The sequence below is a fragment of the Sceloporus undulatus genome, chromosome 7, assembly GCF_019175285.1.
Source record: "Sceloporus undulatus isolate JIND9_A2432 ecotype Alabama chromosome 7, SceUnd_v1.1, whole genome shotgun sequence".
Taxonomy (NCBI): Eukaryota; Metazoa; Chordata; class Lepidosauria; order Squamata; family Phrynosomatidae; genus Sceloporus; species Sceloporus undulatus.
The window spans coordinates 3,364,749-3,392,149 of NC_056528.1; the positions used below are offsets into that span (position 1 = coordinate 3,364,749).

The window sequence follows — 27,401 nt, forward strand, 5'->3', positions numbered from 1 at the left end:
GGAAGAGACCGCAAGGGTCATCCAGTCCAACCCCCTGCCATGCATAATATCCAATGCGTTGACCCTTAGGCTCTGGAAGAAGCTGTCCCTCAGCTTTCAGTTGCTCAAGGATTGGGGCGCATAAAACAAATAGAGATGTCGTCATTTAATGTATCTGTAGCATTCTGTTTGTATATTTCAGGAGTCTGGTGGGAAGATGACGTCTTGACTGTCCCTGTGTTTCTTTCAGTTTTGAGACAGTTCAGGTCAGAACAAGGTACACTTTCTTCTGCATAGACCTAGTTGCACCAGGTCCTTAGGGTTTCAGTTTGGGGAATCAGCAATTGAAAGTCCACCCTCCTCCCCATTAATAACAGCAAAGGATTTTTGAGGCGGACTTGACACCATTGATTGAAACCTTTAGAAATGGATTTGGCTGCCTCGGCAGCATTGGGTGGTAAATCTTAATTTAAAAACACAGCAGCACTTAAGGTCACTCAGCCTCCTTTTGTATTGCAGTATTGATCTCCTCACCCACCCACCCTCCACCCCAGAAGCACAGAATGCTGAATATTGCGTTTTGAAATTAACCAAGCGCAGCAATATGAATCAAAAATTGCATTACGAAATGTTATTCCAGGTTAACTGGTGAGATAATTCCAGTGCTGTGGATTCTGCAAAACGATCTATTAAAAGGTAGTGATCCACCTTTGGCTGGATAGTAATGATAACAGAAGTTCATGTGCCGCCTGCATGTACTAGGGAAGAAAGGAACCAATAATCCTGGTAATGTAACTGTTTATCATGGGGTTTTCTGGGGATGAGAGTGTATGACTCACCCAAGTTTATCCGGCGGGTTTCCATGTTGAATGGGGAATCGAACCCTGGTCTCGGAGGTCATAGTCCAAAGCTCAAACCACTATACCACACTGGCTCACTATTATAAAAGATATCCTCTTCTTTGGAAGTTTTTAAGCAGAGGCTGGATGGCCATCTGTCAGGGATGCTTTGATATGGATTTCCTGCATGGCAGGGAGCTGGACTGGATGGCCCTTGTGGTCTCTTCCAACTCTATGATTCTATGATAAATGCATCTGAGGAAGTAGACTCTAGTGTGCAAAAGCTGATGCTGCCAATTTCTTTCAGTTAGTCTCAAAGGTGCTACAAGATCTCTCTACAACTTCTTCTTACATAGTCTTTAAAAATGATTTTGGGACAGTAAATAATGTGTTTCTTAAGGGATTAGCGGATAGAAACCGCCTGGGATGTCACTAATTTCCCCTATATGTGAAGAGTGCAAGGGCTCTAGCCCTTCCTTCTATACGCATGCTGCCTTTGATACTGATGACCACTTTGCTAATGGTGCTTTATTTAGGTGGGTTACAGACCGCCGAAAAGCGGCGGCCTGTACCGGCCCCTTTCCCTGGTGTATTGGAGCTTCAGTGGTCAGAACAGCAGCCGCTGAGGCCCCGATCCGCCGCTTTTCGGGCTGCGGGGAGGAGGAGAAAGGGGCTGCTTGGCCCCTTTCTCCCTTGCGTCGCTGGGCACAGCCATCTAAAGGCTGCGCCCAGTGATGCAAACCAGGAAGGAGCTCCGAAATGGAGCTCCTTCTTGCTCCGCCGAAAGGGCACACTAAGTGCCCTGGCGCTGAGCGACGACGTCACATCTGCGCCGCCCCCCGTATAGAGGCGGCGCGGTCGTGATGTCATCATGGCGGCCCCCATGTGGAAGGTGCGCCGCCATTTTGTACGGACTCAGTCCGTACTAGGGTTGGCGGGTGCGGAAGCACCGCCCCTTCCTAACCCTAGTACATACTGAATACGTATTATATGGTGGTATGTAACCCGCCACACTACCATTTGGATTGGATTGAAAAGTACACTCCTTTGCATTTACAAACACTCCCTTTCCCCGCAGGTAGAGGAGAAGCTCCTATCTGCTCAAGAGCACCAGCCTGTGGAGGATGCGTGCACTTAGCTTTTCCTCTCCGGTGTTAATATTGGTTGTTGCAAATTACCAGCAGAGGTCACAGTCTTGCTGATCCAATGTGAAAGCTGCACAATCTTGTTAGAAGACGCTGGAGCTCAGGAAAGCGGATTACCGAGTAATAGTGCTTCAGGAATCTCCATCCTCCCTCCCCTATTTGTTCTTCATTGCAGAATGATGGCTTATTTTCGGCGGAATGAATAACACGGCGTTCACAGTGCAAGGCATATTAGCATGCAGCCAAAAGCATTGTGGTCGTGATGCAGGCAGTTCTGAATAATACTGAGATGTTGTTTTTTAGTAACCTAAGCCAGTCTTTCCAAGATCATTTCTATGACAGAGTTTGATACCATTCAAATTTTCAGTTTCATAAGAGGAAAATATGTGAGCTGCTATGGTCAGGCCTGGTCCGAAGAACCAAGGGAGAGGAACGGATTTGTTCAGTCACAAGCGCTGCTTTTTTAATGTGACAAGGCATGTTGGGTAGATTGGTTCCACAAAAGGAATTTCAATTCAGTTCTCTAGGAAACTATTTTCTGAACATGTCAGCAAAACCCCGCAGAGCTCACGGGGAGTGCTTGGTTTAGGTGCACATGTCACGGCGAATGAATGTTTTGACTTCGGATGGCGATAAAAATGTCCGTGAAGGTTGTTAGCATGACATGGGGTCCCACAGTTGTGACTGGATAAATCAAGTCGATGTTAAAAGAATACACAGAGATGTGCAGCCTTTAGCTGAGGAAGGCTTGGTTTACAACTTAGGGCAATGGTATAAGGTTTGATTTTCTGGACTGTGGCAAGCAGTTTAGTTAAATGGGACTCACTGTCTGATCTCACATCGAAAGCCACTTTAAACTGTGTGGTGTGTGGTTTTTTTTCCTTCTATAGGTTTGGACTGATTTTTATAGTTTGGACATATAGTTTGGACATATTTTTATAGGTTTGGACATATACTTTTATACTGCAGTACCTAAAGGCATAGCCATATTAATCTGGAATATCAGGGATCGTGTAGTACCTTTGAGAGTAACCGGGATCCAAAACACACTATTTCAGAGCGCCCTGACTCAATGCTAGGGAATTCTGGGAAGTGTAGTTTTGTGAGCGATTAAGCCTCCTCTGCCAGAGAGCTCTGGGGCCACAACAAACTACAGTTCTCCATGATTCCCTAACACTGAGCCAAGGCAGTTAAAGTGGTCTCAAACTGGGTTATTTCTGCAGTGTGTTCTAGATCTGATTGATGATGCCAGCCACAGATGCTGGTGAAACGTCAGGAATAAACTCTTCCAGAACATGGCCACATAGCCTGAAAACCCACAAAAGACTATGGATGCCGGCCATGAAAGCCTTCGACTTCTGGAAGCATTGATCCACCTCTACTCTCTCATCCATTCAGCCTTTAGTGTGAACACCAACAATTCTTTGGTACCGTTTTCCTTTGCTGTATTAAGATCCTTTGTTACATGCCCCTGGGTTTTACCCTTGACTTATCCATGGGTCATATCAAAATCCATAACTTTGGCCCCAAAACCTGCACTCGATTTACACATGAGGTCGACTTACAGTCGAGTATATACAGTAGTTACTCATTATTTCTGCATAGTTTAAAGGAAGAACATTATTATTTCTTTGCAAGATACTTGAACGGCATGGTTATACTGTAATAGCCATAATCCAGAGATTTATTCTTATTAGAACCCTGAGACAGAACCGCAGCCATAATTTTGAGCACGTTTTGAAAGGCACCTGATGTAATTACCTCCGTAGATCGAGAAATATCTAAAACCTGATTGAAGAAGCCAAAATTTGCTCCAGGCACTGAAAATATATATCAACACATGTGGAGTTGGTTTGTTTTTGGGGGTTTGGCGCTCTTTCCCTCCTTCCCACTTGGAAGCTTTTATAATTTATCCTTTTCGCTCGGTGAGTGAATAAGCGACGCTGGGGATGGAGGATCCAAGTATAACTGTAGCTGCAGCAACTAGTAAGTGAGATCCATTTCTGGTTTTGCTTCACTTTCTTTGACCAAAAAGTTACAAATGCCAAAATCCACTGCAAAGGTTAGTATGGAGTTTATCACACTGGGGCTAATTTTGGCATAAAAGAGAGACTAAGGCCTTTACAGACTGCCAAAATAAAGCTGCTTCGGGTCTCTTTGGAGCTATGCACTTTAAATGATGCATGGGTCCTAAGAGTCCGGAGGTCGCGCCAAAGCCACACTCCATTCCTAAGCACTGGAGTGCAGCTTTGGTGCAGCTTTCGGATTCTTAGGATGCATGCATCATTTAAACAGCATGCCTCCAAAGAGACCCCAAGCAGCTTTATTTTGGCAGTCTGTAACAGGCCTATAGCTCATTTAAAGCTTCTTGCAAATAAAGCGAATATAGTGAGTAATTGCGTGAATTTTATCACACGCAGTTGCGCAAATAAAGTGATATCAGAAATGCATTGTCATTGAAATCCCCAAAGTAAAAAGATGTGTGCTAATGCTTCTTTGTGACCGCTTTAATGGCAGGTTTTACGCGATGTTGTGTGAAATTGTTTCGTGTAATTATGTGATTCACGGGATAAACTCTCGATCTCCTTCATGTGATAAACTCCTACATGTCTTTGGTAGCAAATATTTCTGGTTTGCATTGAATTGCTATGTAAAGGAAACTCTAGAGGGCACTGGAAGCAACGCGGATGAGAGCTTTGCACTGTCGGTCGCTTACACAAAGCTGTTTGTGCTCCAAGCCCTTGAAGGTGGTGGAAATTTGATGTACATTCCTCTTTTCAACCACAAGGCATCTTAGCCTGGTAGGGAGAAAATCTTTGAGCGAATGCCCTTGGGTTTGGCTTGGAGAATGGTTCCGGGCAATACATCTTAATTATTAAGCCCCGGGGATTTCTCAGCAAGGTTTTGAAAAATATTGTGGCTATGAAAGCATAGCCCTGGAATTTTTCTCGCTGGCTTAAATCACTTTCAATACTGAAAGGGCTTTTTCATGCCTTTGTAGAACACGGGCGAAAATGGTCGATGGATGAAGTTTTATTCCTGGGCTGTTGGGAGGGGAGGAAGAAGACGGATTCTGTGTGGCGGCTTTTCTCTCATGTAAGCAGTAAAAAGACTGTGCATTGCCACACGAGCAAAGTGCAACTAAAATGAAATGCCACTTCCCACCCCTGTCATGGCTGGCAAAAGAAATTGCCCAACCTGAATGGACACTTGAAGAAGGAGCGTGTTTCTTTTCATAAATGCCCGAGTCATATTTTTAGATGGGTGACTTTTGTTCCTGGTCCAATTTCCATAAGACTACTTTATTTGGACCTATATTTGTCCTCGGGTAATGTATAACATAACTGTCCATGCCAGATACAATTCCTATTTTAGACCCACGGCAGGCACAAATCTGTTTACAGTGGCTGGTGTCTTTCATTTCCCCCCTCAAAGGTCCAGTTTGGGTTAACAAGTTCACCGCTAAACAGTATGTAGTTTGTAAGCCTTGAGCAAGATGTGGTCTGCTGATGTCTTAAATTAGAACCTCAGGCGTATGTGTATCTTGGGGACGAATGTTGGCGTGTGTACATAAAGCCTCTCTGCCCTACTAATTTGCTTCCCTTTCTCTCCCTCTCAACTCGGCCTCTAGTTCTTCATTCAGATTTGCATCGGAAGCTGCTTTAGACAGAATCAGGTCTAGCCAGGTCCTGTCTACTGTTGCTGGAGGCAGGCTCTCCATATAGAAGTTGGTTCTTCTTTGCTGGTGGTAGAAAATCTTCCCTGTCTGGGTCACCCTCCTCTCCACTTCCAAATACTATTGAGGAAGCAGAACACTGTTGTTAGAAATAAAGAGCTGCGTCACTTGCAGCTAAAGTCCTGCCAGGTATTTCTAGCCCCACCCCATGCTCCTAACATGCCAATCTTCAGTTCTGCCCTCCAACCATTTATTGGCCAAGGGAGGCCTGGGGAAGGTGGGCAGGCTGCAGTTGGCTGTGTTCTTACAACCAGCCTCAGGAACATGATGCCATTTTTATTGATCTCTAGAAGACCCCTTGGAGATCTAACAGGAAACCTGTTCCTTCTTGTTGCCAGTTTCAAGGAAACAGCCAGCTGCTGCCTGACAGACCCCCTCCTTCTCCAGCCACTAAAGTGTAAAGAAAAGTAGGTGGTCATTGCAGGCGGGGGCGCTGAGTTTTTCCATCTGCAAGACTCAAACAAGTAAATATATAGAAGTAATTTTCATTTTCAGTTTTCAGTTACACCTGCGTATGTCACCGACAGGATTCCAGCTGGAGACCGGTTGATGGAACAACATGCGTTTGGAGGACACTGCTGGGAAGAGACTCCGAATGTTATGTAGTGGTAGTTCTCAAGATGTCTACATTGAAATGCAAATATAGCCAGGCACCTATGTTTCCCGTGCTACAGTTGTCATCATTTTTTTAACGTTGTGCTTTGTTGCAGTGACAGTTTCTCACATATAGTGGGCCCTTGGTATCTTCTGGGGTTTGATTCCAGGGCCTCCCTTGGATATAAAAATCCATGATGTTCATGTCCCTTTATATATAAAGGGGTAGCAGAATGTTGTCCCTTATATAAAATGGCAAAATTAGGGTGTTGCTTTCTCTCTTTTTGCCTTTTTTTGGGTATTATTTTCATAGAATCATAGAATAATAGAGTTGGAAGAGACCCCAAGGGCCATGATCCAGTCCAACCCCATTCTGACATGCAGGAAATCCAAATCAAAGCATCCCCATTGACAGATGGCCATCCAGCCTCTGTTTAAAGACCTCTAAGGAAGGAGATTCCACTACACTCCGAGGAAGGAGTGTGTTCCACTGTCGGACAGCCCTTACTGTCGAGCTGTGTATGGTTGAATTTGCGCACACATAATGCATACAGAGGGCTGACTTCTCCATCTTCCAACAAATCATTTGGTAGAGAGGCTTTCTTTTTAAACAGGCATGAGTACAGTATGGGGAATTCTCCTAGGACATTTTCACTTGAGACTTCTATCTTTTGCAAAGCTTCATCTCAGCTTTCCTAGTTGAGGACATTATAGAAACATGTCTTATGTGGTGTAACATGCTCATTCAGGGCTGGAAACAGTTCTGTTTCTGAATTCCGTGGAAGTGCCAAAGCTTTTTATCATTGTGGTGATGAGAGCAGAACTGTCGACGGTTTTGCACCGAGACTTCCCTCCACCCCATTTCTTTAAAATGTGAGGGCCTGTCTGTATCTATCTAGTGTATTCGATCCTTGTGCTCATTGTATTCTCACAATGTCAGCTATTCTACTTAACATTGCGGATCCCATTCCCCCTCCCCTGAATCCCAACTGTGGCAAAAATCAATGTGCAGATTGCGGTCTGCACTAATAGGAATCAAGCTCTTCAAGCCATGAAAGTGGGTTAATCAGCAGTGAACCATCTGAAAGGCCATTTCGAAACAAAGGCTTGTTCATAGAAGCAAAGCAGAAAACCGCGGAGGTAAATATCCAAGCGAAAGTGCCAGTATGAAACTGGATGGCTCTTATATCTTTCAGGTTTGAGTGTTACACAGATCAGAGGATTATTTATCCACTTACTAAATGTGATTCTGTGTTTTGCAATTAAAAGCATATCTGTAAGACTGTTTATGTGCCACAGCAGCACATGAACAGAAAATCCTTACCATTTTAATGGAACAATCCTTCACCCAAGCCTTGCTTCTGTACGCTCCCCCCACATGCCATTGCCAAGAGAGGAGAAATATCTCATGATACATTGCTTCCATTTATGATGAAGCTGCACTGTTCTAATCCCAGAAGGTATCACATGCTGTAAACAGGCACAAGATGGGGCGGATCCAACAGAGAACTTATGCGCCTTGAAGTTGCCTTTTAATTTATGGCAGCACCATGCATTTTGTAGGATTTTCTCAGGCCAAGACAACTCAGAAGTGGTTTGCCAGTTCCTTCCTCTGAAATAAAGTCTACAGAACCTGGTATTCGTTGACAGTCTCACATCCAAGCACTAACAAGGGCCAATCCTGCTTAGCTTCCAAGCCACACAAATCGTCCCAAAATCATCTTTGTTCAGCTTTTCCCCAAAGCTCTCCAAAAACTAGCATTTATTACTGTTCATTTACAAGTGGAGAAATGTATGCCAGACTCTCTGGAATCCTTAACTGTGTACATAATTCCTGAAAGCATTTTCTTTACGAATGCAGGAAGCTGCTTTTATATTAAAGTGAGATCTGTGGTCCAGAAAGCCGGCTTGCCTCCTCTCATTCCTACTCCCTGAGATCTGTTTAATGTGGCCTGAAATGGTGAAAAGTATGCATTCTACTACTGGGTTATGGACCCTCACATATTAGGGGGATGAGCTGCGTATTCAAGATTATGTAGGTACTCAGCCCTTATTGGAGAATATATGATGCTCCGTTTGCTAAACAGCGCTTTACCAATAGGATCCTATGACAGCCTAGTATCACAGATTAGCCTGGTATCTCTAGGTAACTAGGACTAAGGTAATATGGCTTGGGCCCAGGATACCTGAAGGACCGCCTCTCCCCGTACAATCCGTCCCGCACCCTCAGAACATCTGGGCAGCAATTGCTTAGGGTGCCAGGGGCTAGGTTGACCTCCACTACGAGGAGGTCATTTTCCATCGTCGCCCCGGCCCTTTGGAACACGCTGCCCACTGAGCTCTGCTCGGCCACCTCCCTAGCCCAATTTAGAAAGGATCTTAAAACCTTTCTATTTCAGGATGCATTCCCCGATTAAAGTCCAGTGGGCCTCCCTTCCTCTTCTGTGACAAAGAGGACAGGCTAACGGGGCTTTTATTCTGTTTGTGTATTGTTTTACCTTGTTGTATATGATGGATATGATGTGTTTTAATATGCTGTAAACCGCCCTGATCTTCGGAAGGGCGGTATAAAAATAAAGTTATTATTATTATTATTATTATTATTATTATTATTATTATTATTATTATTATAATATAGGACTAAGCGGCTGATGGAGGAAGGATGGAGCCCTTGTTCCATTTTCTGTACCCAACATAGAAATTCATTGTGTTACTGACAAAAGGCAGTCTCCTCTTCTGTGCTTAGTATAGAAATGCAGCTCTGGTGTGTGTTTTTCCCCCCTGTGCTAATCCGACAAAGGTTAATAAGTTTTGTGGGCTTATTTACAAAGCTGTACTGGGAGGAAGGATGTAAAAGGTGCTGATCATATTATAGTGTGGGAATATCTCAAATACAAAGCCAAAAGTTGGATGAGATTACTCCGATGTGTGAGGAACAAATAGTCAGTCTCTGCTTTCGGTTCTCCTGGCTTGGCCTATTGCAGTGGCGGAGTGCGGATTGCACAGATCCATGTGCGCGGTGTCCAAGGTAATATTCAGAAATGGCGGGATCCTTGCGGCAACTTATTGCCTATGTATGGCAGGTATACTGCAAGCTTGTGGTGGCCCAAGACAACGGAAAAATAATGTTAAAATACTAATGGCAACATATACCCTTGGGCGGTGAAGGTGTACCTTTTAGAGGCTGAGTGCCCAAACTGCAACCCAAAACCCACTTATTTTTTTGCAAAGTGCCATGTCCCTCTGGCTTTCTAGTAACAAACTCTGGCAAACTCTGTGCTGGGATGACAGCACATGTGCCCACAGAGAGGGCTCTGAGTGCCACCTCTGGCACGCATGCCATAGGTTCGCCATCACTGCCTTTGGGCCTTTGCCTTGCTTTGACTCTGCTGTTGTACTGAGTTGCGTTAAGGTTGTTAAAAGAAGGCAGAGGTTTAGTGGGAAGTCTCAGGTGACACAATACATATAATAGGTTGAAGGGGGGAGATTGAATAAATAAAAGGATCTTAATATGTCAGGATTGTGTGTTTTGTATTTTGCTGATGGAGTGGTCCTGTCCACCAAACCAACCTCCCTTCAGTGTGTCTCCTCGCATTGTCCTTCATGAATAGCAAACCACATAGTTAATTTCTGAAGTTGCTTCTTTCATAACTAGACATCTCTTGCATTTCTAAAATTGTAGTGGTAAGGCTCATGTCATTTTTGGGAGGCATCTTAGCAGTGGTTGGTGTCTCTTTTCAGTCTGAAAACTTTCACATCGGCTACAGATCCTGTCGCCAAATACTAATGTGCATATTTGAATTGTGTTTCATCTCTCTCTGCTTTCCAATACATTATAGTAGTATAGAATAGTATCTATAGCTTTTAAGGAGTTTTGCAAGAGCAGAATTGCCTCTCTATGGCTGCAGACATTTCCTTTTGTCTTTTGTCTTCCTTTTGAAAATCTCACTGGCTGAGTTGCTTAAAGGAGGGAATGTAAGGACACAGAAATAAGTCAGTCGGATGGAATAAAAGATGAAATGTACCAGAGATGGAGGTGTTCAAACTCCAGAGGAAGGCTGCTTGCATTACTGGGAATAAAGTGATATCTCTCTAAAGGGGGAAGGGAGATTATCCTTATATTACTGAGGGCTGGTGATGGTTGGAGATAGGAATACAGCGCCTGCCTCCTGCTATTTGCTGAGACTCTCACACTTGAACTGAGATCTCAACTTGGGATTTTTTGCTTTTTAGTTACAGCTGTTTTGCAAGCTAGTTCACAACATATGGAGCCTTAAAAAGTTGATTTGGCTTCACTGGTTAATTTTACAGTTCAAACAAATATTGATTGGTTAATTGATTGATCGATCGGTTCGTTGGTTTATTTAATATCTCATCTCTCTCTCAGCATGAGATTCAAGGTAGGGGATAATGTTTTAAAAAGACACTATAATTTTTAAAAATTCAGTTCAAAAGCTAAAACACAAACTCAACTTTGATTTATAAAACACAGGCCTGTTACAGACTGCCCAGATAAAGCTGCTTCGGGTCTCTTTGGAGGTACAGTATGCTCTTTAAATGATGCATGCATCCTAAGAGTCCGGAGGTCGCACCAAAGCCACACTCAGTTCCTAAGCACTGGAGTGCCGCTTTGGTGCAGCTTCCGGATTCTTAGGATGCATGCATCTTTTAAACAGCATACCTCCAAAGAGACCCGAAGCAGCTTTATTTTGGCAGTCTGTAACAGGCCACAGATTCTTCCCAGTTAGTTAAAGCTCAGAGGTTTCATTGAATTTTAGAATGGATGAGTGCCTTCATCTGATTCATTGCTTGTCAAGAAGAAAACGTAACCAACTCCTTCACTGAATAAAGGAAGAATTGAAGCTACTATTAAATAACATGAAAGACAATGAACTTTATTTATCAACATGTTACCATTATTCAGTGTGTGCACCATGCCAGCCACATGGAGAAAGTGCTAGAAGGAAGTGAATGCACTGCATTGTTTAAGCTATGTTTACTCTCACTAAATCAGGCTTGTCAACAGCTACCTGGGTCCAAAACTCACTGCAGAAATAATCCAGTTTGAGACCGCTTTAACTGCCCTGGCTTAGTTCTAGGAAATCCTGGCAACTAGTTTTGTGTTTAGCTGTCTCTTGTCAGAGAACTCTCATGACACAATGAACTACAGTTCCCAGGATTCCTTAGTACTGAGCCTGGGCAGTTAAAGTAGTCTCAAACTGGATTATTTTTGCAGTGTGTTTTGGACCCTGGTCACCTGAGGCAACTGCTGCAGTCCCCATTCCTATCAATGTTTGATCCCAGATGTGAGACTTCTTTTACTACTTGTATTTCTTCATTGTCCAGGTTGAATTCGTATAGATTCTCCGTGATCATTATTCTTGTTTTCTTTATGTTCGACAGCAAGCCTGCCTTTGCACTTTCTTCCTTGATCTTTCTCAGTAGTTCTTCCAGGTGTGTGAGGTTTTCTGCTAGTATTACGGTGTCACCTGCATATCTTAGATTGCTAATATTTCTTCGTATTTTCATTCCTCCTCCTCCTGTGTTCAAGCCTGCTTTTCTTACAGTTTTCCCCTACCCCAAATACTGTATATTTCATATGCTGTAGCATTTTGGCCAGCCAAGCTTACAAGCAGGGCATGAAATTGCTAGTCTACCCATAGTCATCTCTATTCCATGATATTCAGTCTTGCTATGTTTGGGTTGACAGCTCTTGACACAGCTCCTTTTTCGCCATGCATTGCAGGAAGGACTTCAGCTTGTGGAAGAGCGCATGCCTTGCATGTAGAAAGACCCAATGTTGAATTGTTCGCGTAGAGTCATAGAAGAGTTGGAAGAGACCCAAGGGCCACCCAGTAACTCACAATCAAAGCACCTTCAACAGATGGCCATCCAGCCTCTGTTTAAAGATCTCCATCTCGGTGTAGAGCAGCAGTTTCCTCTTCAGACTGTGACTTCTGACTGTGTTTCCCACCATTCCTACCCATATCCGAGGTGTCTGGGAATGCGGGGAGTTGGAGACCTGTAGCATTTGAGGACCCAAGGTTGGGAGCATCTGCACTGAAAAGATCTTGGGTAGCAGCTGATCACTGGGACAGGTGACATTTACCTGGGAGTCTGGAGAGTTGTGCCCAGACCCAACAGTACTGTGCTTTGTCGACTAACAGACAGGCCTGGTATGAGGCAGTTTCCTGCGTTTCTAATCTGTCTAATCCTTTCTCTAGGAACAACAGTGCCACAGATTATCTAAGCCGGTAGCCATCGCCATGCTTTTGGGTAATGAATTTCCTAAGATGATTATGCTCCCTGTTGAATATGCGATGCTCCTTGGAGGTTGCCCCAGGTAACTCGATGGAACTATAGGTTACAACAGAAAGGAAATGGCTCTCGCGGTGCGGTTTTTTTTTTTGCTTCTCCGCCATGATAGCTTCTATTAGGGAAGGCTGAAATAGTTTGAATGCATAACCTTTTTGAAATGTGTCCTCGCATCTTAATGCACCCGCATTTGGCACATTCAGTTCTTGCCGGCTGAAGAAGAGGCTGATTTGGTTTCCCAGCGAAGCTGCCTGCCTGCCAAGCTTTAATTTAGGCCTCCTTAATGGATTATTAATGAACTTGTGAAGCGTACGTGAATACTTATTGACAAAACACTAGCATTACAATTCAACAGTTTGTCTGTCAATACCCTAATCAAGGACAAGGCTGTTGTACTGAGGTGATACTGAGAAATACAAGTGCTACCCAACCTAACAAGCTTCTTGGAGCTTTGTTTACAGTGGCTTGGAGTTTTATCTTTAATGGGGCGCACCGATAGGAATGCCACGCTTTTGTAGCTCCCTTGAAGTGAGAACGTCAAGAGCATTGGAATGACAATAATGGGTGAAGTGGAGATTGAAATATAAGTCGTCTTATGGTCAAGGTAGTGAAGTGGAACCTCCATGTACAGTGGCCATAGAGCTTGGAACAGCACATGTTGGGGACAAACAACAAATGAGGCCTTTTATCCAACATCTTGGAGGCAGTTGTGAAGTCGAAGGCTTTCATGGCCAGCAACCATAGTTTTGGGAGGCAATTGTTTGGTCACTATTAAATTGAGCAATGGTCTGTGACTATTGAATGGTCAGAGACCACTGTGAAAACAAGATCAGACTAAGTGGACCTTTGGTGTGATTCAGAAGGGCTCTTAGGTGCACCTCAAGGATCATATGCACATGTTAGTTTTCCTTGGATGTTAGCTCTCCCTCTCCTTTCCATTGAGTTTTGAAAGCAGTTTGCTCGGCAGTGTAGGGGAAAAAAGAAGAAGCTCAAAATTCTGTTGGAGCATGCAGAACTAATACACGATAATCCATCTTCTGACAAAGAACAAATAAGTCACTTTTCACCGCATGATGCGCTCAAGGTGGGGTCTGTCGTAATATGAACGCAAGATCCAACAAAGCGCTGGCTGAAAACTTTTGAACTTGCATAAATCAGATAAGCGCAGCTACGACCTCAAAACAAAGTCAAGTTTTTATTAAAAGTCACAGTAGTAAAGGAGTGATGGCATTACTCCAAGACCAGACATGTTGTGGAACATGCCGGTTTCTGCTAGTTGCCTGGAGTACGGGCCTGCAGTTGTTTGGTTGGACTTTCTTTTAAGAGGCAAGAGTTAAGTGAGGTGAATCTAGAGAGGAAGCCATTGTGAGTTTGTGGTGTTCAACCAATTGCTTGAGATCTCTATACTGAAGATTCCTGATGCAGAAGCACACAAGGTGCAAAAGCATGCCTTGAAAAATGAAGCTGTCATTGCATATGCATTGACCACTGTAGCATGTGCGTGTAACCATAAACCAGGAATCCTGGCTTAACCACAGTGGTGGAGTGATGCAGAATAAACAGAAAGCATGCAGAAGCGCACACTTTGGTCGCTTTGCAGTTTACTAAGCCAGCATCCCTAGTAAATAATTATGTGTGGACACATCCCAATTGGAAAATAGGAGTTGTTCTGGAGTGCTGCTTTGACTGTATAGAGTGGTGGACAAAGAGCATCAACAATTGAGATACTACAGGGTTTATTTTTTCATTGAAATATCCTTATTCCACCCTTTTTGTCCCAAAGAGATGCCATGGCGCACTGATGCACATTGGGATCCTTGTTCCCATTACGTCTGCGGTGCTTCCATCTTACTGGATTCAGCTTTAGTTTATATGGTCCCCAGCCTGTTACAGAATCCAGGCTGTACTCCAGTTAATCTAGTTCCAAAGCACACTGCAGAAACAATCCAGTTTGAAACCGCTTTAACTGCCCTGACTTAATGCTATGCCATTTTAGGAATTGTAGTTTATTGTAGTGCTCTGACGGAGAAGGCTAAATGTCTCAGAAGAATAGTTTTCAGAATCTGTAGGCATTGAGCCAGGGCAGTTAAAGCGGTCCCAAACTGGGTTATTTCTGCAGTGTGTTTTGGACCCTAGAGAATTATAGAATCGTAGAGTTGAAAGAGACCACAAGGGCCATTCAGTCCAACCCTCTGCCATGCAGGAAATCACAATCAAAGCATCCCTGACAGATGGCCATCCAGCCTCTGCTTGAAGACCTCCAAGGAACAAGGAGAAGTACTGCTGAGTGCCAGCATTTCGAATAGCTTGCTCCACTCTTGAAGACTGGAAGCAGAAGGAGAAAATAACATCTCAAGTCAGAAATCAAGGTAATACTAAGAAGTTTTGGAGCAGCTGTGTTTATTGGAAAAGGCTCCGATAATTTGATTAGAGGGCGAAATGCGATCAATAACCCTTGAATTGGTTTCAAACTGCTCTTTATAAACCAGACACTAGATGGCAGAGCAGCAAACTGCCAGCAAACCACTCTGCTGGAATAAAGCAATTTGATCCAAACCAGATGCCTTTAGCTAGTAAATAGGAGGCTTACATTGTCTTGGTAGAGATGGCACACACATTTAAACACACACGCGCATGCACACACACACACTGAACAATGTTCAATTAGATTTAATTTGGTTCCCCGCTCGTTCTGCTAGAGTTTTATATTTTTTGGCAGGCGACTGTGACCATTTATAGGTACTCTTTTGGAGTTTATTTCTCCCCCTCTGGTTTTCTTTTTGTTTGGAATTCCATGTACAATCTTTAAACGCTTTCATAATAAGCGTGTGTTTGTTCTTCGGCAAATGTCTCTTCTAATGGTCACATGCGCTTTGGTTTGGGCTTCACCATCTGCAATCAGTTGCTTTCATCAGGGAAAATGTTATCTTTGGAGGCTCTTAAAAAGCAGGCATTTTTGTGCCGGGGCTCTGTGTATCTTCCCCTGATGGTGGATTTGTTTAAAAACCCACATTAGTGTTACTATCCAGAAGCTTTAGTTGTACAGATAATGATTTTTTAAAATAATAATAATGATTTAATTCTCCATTATGCAAACAGTCCTTCAGCTGTTGCCATTGTGGTAAGTTTATGCAGCCCAAAACAATTTTCTTGATCTGAATTTCTTTTCTTTGAGTAGCACGTTTTCAGATATGTGATTGGAAAAACCTATAATATGACTATGGCCTGATACAGACAAGCCAAAATAAAGCTGCTTCGAGTCACTGTGGAGGTATGCTGTTTAAATGATACATGTGTCCTAAGAATCCAGAAGCTGCACCAAAGCCATGCTCCAGTCCTAAGGGCTGAAGTGCAGCTTTGATGCAGCTTCCAGACTCTTAGGAGGCATGCATCATTGAAACACCGTACCCCCAAAGTGACCTGAAGCACCTTTATTTTGACCTGTCTGTATAGGGCCTATGTGAAGCTGCCTTATGCTGGAAACTCGGTCATTTCATATTCTGATTCGCAACATACACCTGAGATCCTCTTACCTTGGTCCTCCCACCTCTTACCTTGTTTCCCAATTTATTTTAACTGGAAGTGTTTGGAAATAAATCTTGGAGCTTATGTATATACTCTGCCACTAGTTCTCTGTGTTTAGGTGCCTTCGTGTCTCTTGTTAGCTTATAGCAAGCATGGATTTCACAGGGTTTTCTTAAGGAAGGAATACTCAGAGGTGGTGTTGCCTGTTCCTTCTCCTGAAATAGAGCCTACAGCACCTGATATTTGTTGGTGGTCTCCCATCTCAGTACTAACCAGGGCTGACTCTACTTCGCTTCCAAGATCCCATGGCATCTTGTACCTTTAACATATTTAGGGGCAGGTCATGCCACTGGTTATGCCCCTTCCTAAAGTGCTACCACAGATAGCTCATGACATTAGTATGCTCAGAGATTTGCTCTCTCCATCTTCTTTTTATTGTAAACACCAGTGCTGGCTTTCCATATGACACTGGAGAAATCAGTTCAGGAATTCACAGAGGTTTGTGTGTTGCCAATTGGTGTCTTCTGTCTGTCCTATTTAGGATGGGTTGCTGGGGAAGGTGTATTGTGGGGCTTCAGTATTGTTTGGAGCTGTACTCTGATCTATGATAGATGAATCTTTTATTATGGTCACAGACCTATGAGCTGATTATTGTTGCCACTACCTTCTGAAGATGCCAGCCACAGATGCAGGTGAAACGTCAGGAATAAATTCTTCTCGAACGTGGCCACATAGCCCGGAAAACGCACAGAAAACTATGCCCACAAAAGTCTTGGACTTCCTATGGTCATTCTGTTGCTGAGGGCTGTGGTAGACTGTGGCCATGGTGTAACCCTTGGTTAGGTCAGCAGAAGTACTTTTTTTTAGGTATTGCAGCATGAAGGCTCCAGCATCTCCGTGCAGAGCAGCTTTGCAGTGGATGCGCAAGGGCAGCAGAAGGCTCCCAAATGCAGCTCGTGCCTCGTTCCCAGCCACAAAGTGAGCCTGGCCACCCAATGTTTGCTCTTGTGCACCTAGGAAAGACGTAGCAGCCTTTGCCCTTGCCTAGCATGAAGTAAAGACCATACTGGAAGACATTTACACTCCCCTCGTGGTCCATTTGGACCTTGGCCCATTATTAGTCCACAGATAGTCCACAGATAGCACAGTGACCCTGGAGAACAAGGTCTGAATACCTGCTTAGCCATGGAATCCTTCAGGTTGACCTCGGATAGTCACACTCTCTCAGCCTCAGTGGATGCCAATGACAAACCCCTTCTGAAGAAACATGGGCCTGTTACAGACTGCCAGAATAAAGCTGCTTCGGGTCTCTGGAGGTATGCTGTTTAAATGATGCATGCATCCTAAGAACCCGGAAGCTGCACCAAAGCTGCCCTCCAGTGCTTAGGAATGGAGTGTGGCTTTGGCGCAACCTCCGGACTCTTAGGACCCATGCATCATTTAAAGAGCATACCTCCAAAGAGACCCAAAGCAGCTTTATTTTGGCAGTCTGTAACAAGCCATGTAAAGAAAACACCTAGGGACTCCCTAAATTGGAAATGATTTGAAGGTACACAACAAAGTGGCAGATTACGAATGAGATGAGCGAAGTAGCTGTTAAGGAACAGAAAAAATTGGGTCTCAAGCCAAATACTATGTAGGTTTAAAAAGAGGTTTCTACCCTACAGCCAGGTAACCGGCCATGGAAAGAAAACTGCGTGTATGTAAATTGCTTAAATACATATCCACTCTATATCTGTTCTGTGCTGCAGTTCACTTGTATGGCTCTGAAGGAAGGATTTTTCCTCTTCGGTACCAGGCTTAGGATGTTCTCTTTTGCCATACCTTAATGCATAGTTTTCCTTCACACTCAGCGAGAGGAAGGAAATAAACAGAAGATTTCTCGTTCCTTTTGGTGCCAAGCTTGCATTCTGAGAAGGCTTGAAGGAAAGCGTCTGGGGAGCGGTAATGTAGTGTTCTCCAAAATGCGAAGTTTATTTACACAAATTGTGCCAGCTCCATTACTCACGAGAGAATCTAAGTAGACTTGTTCCAAAAATCTGATATTAGCAAGAAAATACATCATGTCTTACTTACCCATATTTCCTTGCATTTGCAATATTTCCTTGCATTGTAGAAGCACAGACTGAAACGGCACCATCCCATTACATTCTGTGTGTAATTATAGAGTAATCAATGTCTGTATATTACTGTGCAAAGACATCTGCACATAGAGATTTTCTAAGAGAACTGCATACAGTCTGACGTGGTTTCTATCTGGGTATACTACAAATTCATGCACGGAGCAACATGCATTTAATTTCCTTGAATACTAGAGTTGGAAGAGTTGGAAGACACCTCAAGGGCCATCCAGTCCAACCCCCTGCCATATAGCCCTGATTAAATATTTGAAGGATGGAGCTAACATGTTTTCTGCTGTTCCAGAGACTAGGATATGGAGCAATGGATGCAAACTACATGAAAAGAGATTCCACTTCAACATTAGGAGGAACTTCCTGATAGTAAGAGCTGTTCGATAGTGGAACAAACTCCCTTGGAGCGTGGCAGAGTCTCCTTCTTTGGAAGTTTTTAAATAGAGGTAGGATGGGCTTCTCTCGGGAGTGCATGGCAGGAGGTTGGACTGGATGGCCCTTGGGGTCTCTTCCAACTCTGTGACTCCCAGAGACCTTGGCCATGTTAGCTGAGCCCATGGGAGTTGATGTCCCAAACACCTGGAAGACCAAAGGTTAAGTGTGCATCCCTGCCATTTCATCTTGTTTAACTAACAAGGAAGGTAAGAGTTTCCTTGCCATGACTCCAGATTGGCAGCGTCCCTTGAAAGACCAGCTTTATCAATAAAAGTGTACAGGTGGGTCAACACACTCTCTTTTCCTGTTATATGAGATTGGACAAGCCATCTGTTGCTTTGGTGTGTATTTAATGTATGCCAAGTTAGCTAGGGAGCGAACAAAATCCATCTCCAAATCCTGGAGCTCAGCTAAAACGAACATTTGATTGGTTCCACACATGCTCCAGGTGCGCATTCGAAACCCAGGATGGCATTTCCTCCGCAGACGCATTCCCTCATAGGTTCCATGCGCGAGCTCTGCCGCTTTAGCTGCCCATTCCTCTTTGGTCATGTATCTATAGCTGCTCTATAGCTTAGCGTTTCGGTCTGAGAAATGTTTCCATCATTAGACTGCAGGCTTCCTGTTTTTAAAGCCTATCTGGCCCTCTTGAGGGAAAACGCTAATGCAGCGACGGTCACTTCCGGTGGCTCTTGTCACTTTTGTTTCCAAGATAAAGTCTTGAACATAGAAATGTGATTGATGCTCTAAAAATGTGGAGAGCCTCTTTCTGCCCTCCTTTGTGCTTGCACCTACAATAGAAGATAATAAACCATCGCCAAAGCTCCTAATGTTGAATATGTCAAGGGAGATCCCCCCTCCTTGGACCTTCACTCCCCACTTAAAAGAATCTGCCCTGTTCTGGAGAGATTGTAAAGGAAGCATTTGGTAGTCATTTCCGCTAGCGTTTTTTCTCTCTGTGAGAACAAGTATGCTTTACATTATAATAGTTTAAACATACCGCAGGCTGTTGATAGAGGTATCATATTTTCCATTCACAAGCATTTAACATATGCTTAAGAATGGAGCAAGGGAGAGCAGGGGAGCGTTTGTTGTTTAAAATTGGTTTTGATTTAGAAGCTTGGAGGGGAAGGAAATCATCTTTAGCCCCGTGGCTTGTGTTTTTGACATGTCTAATCTCTCTCTTTCTTTCTCCGCACATGTGTAAATTCTTAACTAGCTAAAGATTTGGCTCCCCTGCCTCTAAAAATATTATTAGGATGCACCATGGAATAATTCATACTTGGAATAGCTGTTGCTTTATTTAGACTAACTAATAGGACTACTAGCCTAAATAAAACACTAGCTATTGGAAAGTATTGGATGCTTGGTTCAACCCCACCAGTTAAAATAAACATTAACATTTGTGCCCTGGCTTGTCTGCAAATCTTGGTTTCAAGACAGTGGGGCCCTTCCTGAAATTAGAGGCTAAAACCTTCCAAGTTCTGCTGTATGTTTATCTTTGATCCGTTTAAATGTACCGTGAGGCAGAATTGTATTATGACTGTGTTTCAGAACACGTGTGTTCGCGTTTGACTGGCAACGGAATATCTGGCGCACTTGAAGCTTCTAGTCTTGTATTTGGGCTCTGCCCCTTGCCCTTCTTTCCCTTTGGACCCTTGAAAGAGGATGGAAATATGCCACACGGAATTGGAATTAATTACTAACTAGCGGAGTGAAATGTAGTATGAAGTGCCATACCTTCACTGTGTTTGAACTATTTAGAGGACTTAACTCATCTTTTGTAATTTAAAAAAGCGTAGTAGTAGCCCACCCATCAATAATAATTGCTACTACTGTCAGAAATGGGCAGACATAACATATATACGCCACTATAAATCGACCTCATGTATAAGTTGAGAGCATGTTTTGGGGCCAAAATTATGGATTTTGCTGTGACCGGTGAATAAGTCGATGGTAAAATTTAGGGGCACATAGCAATCTAAAGCAGTGGTCCCCAAACTTTGCTCTTTAAGGGACTTTGGACTTCAGCTCCCAGAATCCCAGACTATTGGCCCACATGGCTGAGGCTTCTGGGAGCTGATGTCCATATCTATTAAAGGGCACAGTTTGGGGACCGCTTACCTAAATGATGAAGCAAAGCAAAATAATGTCAAAGAACTTACAAAATCCCAGGGTGTGTGTTGTGTTGAATTATTAATAACTGCCTTGAGTTTGTATTTCTAACTAGAGTATACTTATTTAATTGTATGTTCTTGACGTTATGAGTTTTATGTAAGTGTTCACTTAACATTAACAGTCCATTTCACAAATCTACTCTTGTTGGAACTAACAATTGGACTTAGACCACTGTTGGAAGATGCTGCAGTCTTCTTTAACAAAGGAATGTGAGCCAGAGATTTTACTAATCTGAATTAGGTAATAAGACCTAGTTCTTTTACCCAGGTGCTAACTAAGGCCTGATACAGACAGGCCAAAATAAAGCTGCTTCGGGTCACTTTGGAGGTATGCTGTTTAAAAGATACGTGCGTCCTAAGAGTCCGGAAGCCGCACCATAGGCATGATCCAGTTCTAAGGACTGGAGTGCAGCTTTGGTGCAGCTTCCAGATTCTTAGGATGCATGCATCATTGAAACACCATGCCTCCAAAGTGACCTGCAGCAGCTTTATTTTGGCCTGTCTGTATAGGGCCTAAATCTCATAGAGACATTGGCTGGGTTCAGATATTAAACCAAATCATGATGGGCATTAGCTATAGTTTTGAACTCATACCATAGTTTCAGCTTCTTGAAATACAGTACAACAAGCATACCGTGGTTTGTAACTGCTGAGCTATGTCCTCAGAGCTATCCAGAGTTGGCTAGGAGGCCGTATTTACAAAGCAAAACCATTTTAGGTCTGTTTCCTTCACCCTGCCATTCAATATAGGAAAAATATTGCTTAATTTATGCTTAATTTATGGCGTTCGTTTTTCTTGCGGCAATGTTAATGCACAAAAGAGCAATGGGCTTCTTCTTTAGAGTGACTTCGACATAAAGGTGATCACCTATTTTGAGTGCTGCATATCTGAATACCAATTTTGTGGCACATTAATCTTAATGATATTCAGACCAATAACAGAATACATCAAGGTTGAAAATCCACACCCCCCCTAAGTCACACTTGCCCAATTCTTAGAAATCAGCGGCAGGTCTGGAAGTGTTAGATGCCATTGCCAAGATATTTTGAGGATGAAGTGCCTTTGGTCTTTTCTAGCCCTGAAACATCTCAGGGTTAAAGAAGCGCACTTTAAAAACAATGGTTTTCAGAGTGCATTTAATAAAGGGAAAGCACAATGTTAGGAAATTAGATTTTTAGATGGGGGGAAAAAAGTCCTGACCCATTTAAAAATCTCTCTCTATATAGCAGTGCTGAGTTTTAAAGGTACTGATTCTGTGCCCCTATGGAATTCTTCTCAAGCAGCATTCTAAAACTGCCGGTTTCTCGGTGGGTGCAAAGAGGTGACAGTTGGGGACAAGATATTAAAGAAGAGAAAAGATTGCACTCAGAACCTGCTGAGCTTTCCAGGAGAGTTGGGACAACTTGATGCAACGTGACACAGAAACTTTGCACTGCTGCCAAAGTGGAAAAGGTTTAAGGAGAAACAAGTAAGTAAGGAGGGAGGGAGGGAGGGAGGCATATGGGGGGTTTGGTTGCCCCTCAGTTGTTTTGGAAAGGTCCTAAACACACTGCAGCAATCATCCAGTTTGAGACCACTTTAACTGTCCTGGCTCAGTACTAGAAAATCCTGGGATTTGCACTTTGTTGTGGCACCAGAGCCCTCTGACAGAGAAGGTTAAATGTCTCCCAGAACTACAGTTCCTAGAATTTCCTAGCATTGAGCCAAGGCAGTTAAAGCAGTCTCAAGCGGGATTATTTCTGCAGTGTGTTTTGGACCAAAGTCTCAGCGGTCCAGGAGTGGAAAAGCCTATATCTGTTATATCAGTGTTTTGTTTATGTCAGCCTGGCTTAACCAACATGGCTTCCCACAATGAAACCTGGGAAATTGTAATGCTGAAATGTGTTGGGAAAGACCAAACGGACGTCCTTGATTCCACAGTATGTTTCCTTATGGTGAAATCCTGTGTGTGGGGCTACTCAGTAGTGAATTCAGTTACGATCTATGAAAATTAACAGGGAAGTATGTGTAGGACCTCAACATTTACCATATATACCTGACTATAAGTCAACCTCATGTGTAAGTCGAAGGAAGGTTTTGGGACCAAAACTATGGATTTTGATATGACCCATGAATAAGTCGAGGGTAAAAAGGATCTAAAGGATGAAGCAAAGGAAAACAATGCCAAAGACGTTACAGAATTCTGTTAAGTATAACTGTGTTTACACTGAAGACACTTCTCATATCAGTGATAACCATGGTTTGACATGAATGTCCGAAGTGGCATCATTGTAGTTGGCGCTAATCAGAGTTTAGTCCCTTAAACCAGTGACTGGTTCAAGAATCTGTGACAGATATCTCAGTTGTGCATTAGGACTGGGATGCATATTGGAAACTATTTGCGTGTTATATATTAGCCACCACTGTGCTTTATTTGTAATGCTCAGAGGGAGTAAAGGGAAGACTTAATGCTTTTAAGTTGTCAGACTACCTGTTCTGAACATGCCTTGTTATGAAATATTTTCCCCGTTCCTCCACTGGTTGCTGCAAGCTGAATATCTTAGAAGGCTTACAGCTTCTCCGCAGGGGAATAAATAGTATTCTAAAGCAGAACGAGATGTGACCTAAGTAGCAGCGGGAAGGAAAATGTCAACACACCCTGCATTTCGTATCACCGGAGTTAAACAGGTTGGTTTGGTCAGATCTAGACCACGCGCAAAGGCACATCAAACTTGTTTTGAGAAACGTTTTGTAAAGAACGTGCGTTCGTTACTCTTGATAAAGGATTTCACAAACTGTTTCTAGACAGTGCAAGTTGTATCCTCTGTACAAAGCATGCTGAGTTTGTTTTGGGGGGGGGGGAATCACAGTTCGCTTTCAAAATATTCTTCTGTGACCTGCTCAGCTTTAAGTGCTTAGTACATTTTAATAATGCATTTCTAATGTGATCTATCTGATAAGGCAAAGTGCTCTTACAATTAGTTTTGCCTGCAGAAGTATGTTTATCTGGTCGCCTTTAAGCCTCTTCTTCCTCCTCTTCCTGGTGCAGTTTGTCTAGTAGGTGAAGTATTTATGCATGCCTTGATAAGAGCTAATTCTCTCCGAAAGAATTCCTGAGAATGGCTGTTACTCGATAGATCTTACAGTATATCTCCATTTAATGTTCCTCAGGTGTACTAAAGCTCTCACAAGAGGGGATAAATTATTTCTGCGCTCTCTCAAAACTGCGTTGAAGGCAGAACCTCATCACAAAACACTGAATGCTTGTGGGCCATTTTGTGCTCATTGGAAGAGCCTGTCCCCTGAAATAGAGCCAATGGTCTAATATAGCATGATAGGTTGAAAGGTCCATCTATTCCAGTAGTTTTCAAATAGTCGCTTTCCATATACTGTGTTCATGGGCCACTGAATCCTAGGCAGACTTTGGGGAGCAGCTTCTGGTGTAGTCTGTGTTTGCAAGAGAATGAGGTTGTACAATTTTGGGCAGGCAAAAGGCACCAGATTCAATCTTTGTCCCGGGCAGGACTAGGAAATATTTTTGTCTGCAACCATAGAGCAACGCTGACCCATTCCACTTACTCCCAAAATTGGAGAAGACACTCCAGTTGCCCATAACATCCCGTCTCCCTTGGGGGCATTTTTGGTCTCCCTTACCTTTTAAAGACATGTTTGAGCTTTTAAACACTGTTTTTAATCCTAACTAGAAAGCCTGATTGCTTCCTGGTTTGGAAGAAAGCCCCTGTAAGCCTTAAAAAGGCCAGAGGGAAGCTGGAAATATCCAATGTGGTGAAATGGGCAGTAGCCCCACTGAGACTTGGGGTGCTCTTTCCATTTTGGAGTTCTCTCTCTCAATATATATACTGGCATAGGCCTGTTACAGACTGCCAAAATAAAGCTGCTTGGGGTCTCTTTGGAGGTATGCTATTTAAATGATGCATGGGTCTTAAGAGTCCGGAGGTCGTGCCAAAGCCACACTCCATTCCTAAGCACTGGAGGGCAGCTTTTGGTGCAGCTTCCAGATTCTTGGGATGCATGCATCATTTAAACAGCATACCTCCAAAGAGACCCGAAGCAGCTTTATTTTGGCAGTCTGGAACAGGCCAAAGATTAGAGTGCAACGCTGGACCTTCAGGGAGCCTTCACTGGCCATACCAGTGAAGTGTGTGTGTGTGTGTGTGTGTGTGTGTGTGTGGTTCTTCCCCTCAAATTTGGAGGGTGTGGGTATGTGAAAATGAGGGCATGCCCTGTCCCTTAAGGCCCAGTGTAGCACTCTAGTCTATGCCAGTTGCTCACTCTTGCCCTAAGCCAGTGGTCCCCAAACTGTGTCCTTTAAAGGATTTTGGACTTCGGCTCCCAGAATCCCAGACTATTGGCCAAGATGGCTGAGGCTTATGGGAACTGAAGTCCAAAATCACTTAAAAGGCACAGTCTTTGGGGACCACTGCCCTAGAGGGACCCTCTCAGTTTGCATAGACTGCTCTGAGCTGTTGGTTTGAGAATCAAATCAATCGTCTTATTCTACGTAAGGCAGCTTCCTTTGGACTGTTTCCAGCAGGGAAACAGAGAACTCACGTTATTGAATGCTCCTTCCATGCAGATATCTGGAAACTCAACACACCAGGGAGAAACGTGGGCTAGTTTCCTACTTGGAGGGCATGTTATTCCACAGGGGAGCACTAACACATGAGAGCTATCCATTGACAATTCAGTGCACCTCACCCATTGACAATTCAATGCAGTTCATTCAGCCTCCTACATTTGCAGCTCACTGTGTTTGTATATACAGTAGGATCTCCCTTCTTTCAAGGAAGGCCACCTTTCAAAACCACTGACCTAACCTTTAAAGTTTAAATATTTAAAGTTAAAGGTGGCTCCCTGGTCCTTAAAGCAAACTGTGTTCCCTGTTTAGATTTTCTCAGATACACATGCTCTTATTCGAAAATGTGTTTTCTCTTTCTCTCTCTCTCTTTCTCACTCCCCCTCTCTTTCCCCTACAAATAGCAGGAGTTAATGACAGTGTGTCAAAGCTTTAACTTTGCATTTCCCCAGCTTTTGTTGGTTTGTGTCACAACCTTAATGTTACTTAAACTAGGTATTCCATTTAATTATAATGCTTATAATAAAGTCAGATGTCAGCTCACTTGGCTGCATGCTTAGGCCTGTACAAGGCTGAGTGCTTTGCTTGTAACTGCATCCCTTGTCTCCTTTCATTATCTGTTAATGGTACTCAACATGACAGGGTTGTTTTGATAAATGAAGGCAGCACTGAAACGTGGCCTGGATTTTTTCCCCCTTCTCTCTCCTCTGGATTGGGAGCAGCTCTTCCACAGCATCTGATGTTCACACCGACTGAGTATTTTGTGCGGTGTTTGTCCTTTTGTTTAAGAAGGAAAAAAGGACATCACACTTGAATTGTAAGCTTTGCAGTCTGTTAAATGAGCTGCACCGTTGTTTGCCGGTGTTTTCTCCTGGTCTGCGAGATTCTTGCTTTGTGCAATGCTAAATGCTATTCCTATGGCAGACCCAATCTGTTGCAGTCAGTTGAATTTTCAACTGGTTTTCAATGCGAATCTGCTGAAATTGTGACTCTGTTTAGAAAACCTGGCCTACTTGCATTCACAGGCACATCTAACCTGCATTGAAGGGGCAGTTACCATATTTTTTCTTCTGTTCCTAAAGATAACATTTATATTCTCCCCAGTATACCATCTTTACTAAGGACTGAAACAACATGCAGGCTTCTGACTAACATCTCCAATTGTTTTCCCCCCCGTTTTGTTTGGTTTGTAACATCTTGCCTGATGGAGAAGCCCATGCAACACTGTGCATTTTGGTTGGCCAGTAAAGGTATCACTGATGGATCTTTGTTTAAAGATACACAGATATCCATGCGTAGAACCATAGCGTTGGAAGAGACCTCAAGGGCCAGCTTTCCTATATCTAAAATAGTAAGGAGAAAGGGAGTATGATTCAGATGCGGGTGCTACTGGGAAACTGGTGTGATAGATAGCTTTTGAGAGGCTTTCATTTCTTCACTTTGTTATGAAGTTGGGTAATGTTGGGGCCAGTTGCACTCTTTCAGCATACCTCACCTCAAAGGGTCGTTGTGAGAATAAAATGGATGCAGACAACATGCATGCATGCCATCCAGAGTTTCTTGTGGGAACTTGGAATTTTATTCAGTAGTGATGCTGATTGGATATTAAGAACTAAGAACTAAGACCTGTTGAATCAGACCAGTGGCTTCTCTAGTCCAGCAACCTGTTCCTGGAGCCAGCAGCCAGATGCTCCAGGGAACTCCACAAGAAGGATGTACAGTGGTCCCTCCACATTTGCTGGGGTTGAAGGACCCAAATGAATGTGGAAAAATCACAAATAAAAAAATACTGTTCTTTTTACCTAAGAAAACACCTCTTTAGGAACCTCGGGGTCCTCCACTGCAACTCTATGGTCAGCATCTGCCAGAAGTTGATCATAGAATCAAGCTGGAAGACCTACAGATGCTTAGAGAAGTGTTTTCTCCAGGAACTTCTAGACTCTCCAA

At 43.4% G+C, this 27,401-nt stretch overlaps 1 protein-coding gene across 15 annotated transcripts in view; it reads left to right on the forward strand.

Annotated features, from left to right (window-relative positions):
- The window catches only part of RERE (arginine-glutamic acid dipeptide repeats), a 339,495-nt gene that overhangs the window by 34,601 nt on the left and 277,493 nt on the right, over window positions 1-27,401 (forward strand). Inside the window, exon 1 of one of the 15 annotated variants that reach the window (XM_042479826.1) lies at window positions 22,225-22,346. The exons of the other annotated variants lie outside the window; for them this stretch is intronic. The gene's annotated coding sequence lies outside the window, so the exon portion shown is untranslated. Of the gene's footprint in view, window positions 1-22,224; window positions 22,347-27,401 lie in introns of those variants that run through there. 15 annotated transcript variants of the gene reach the window in all.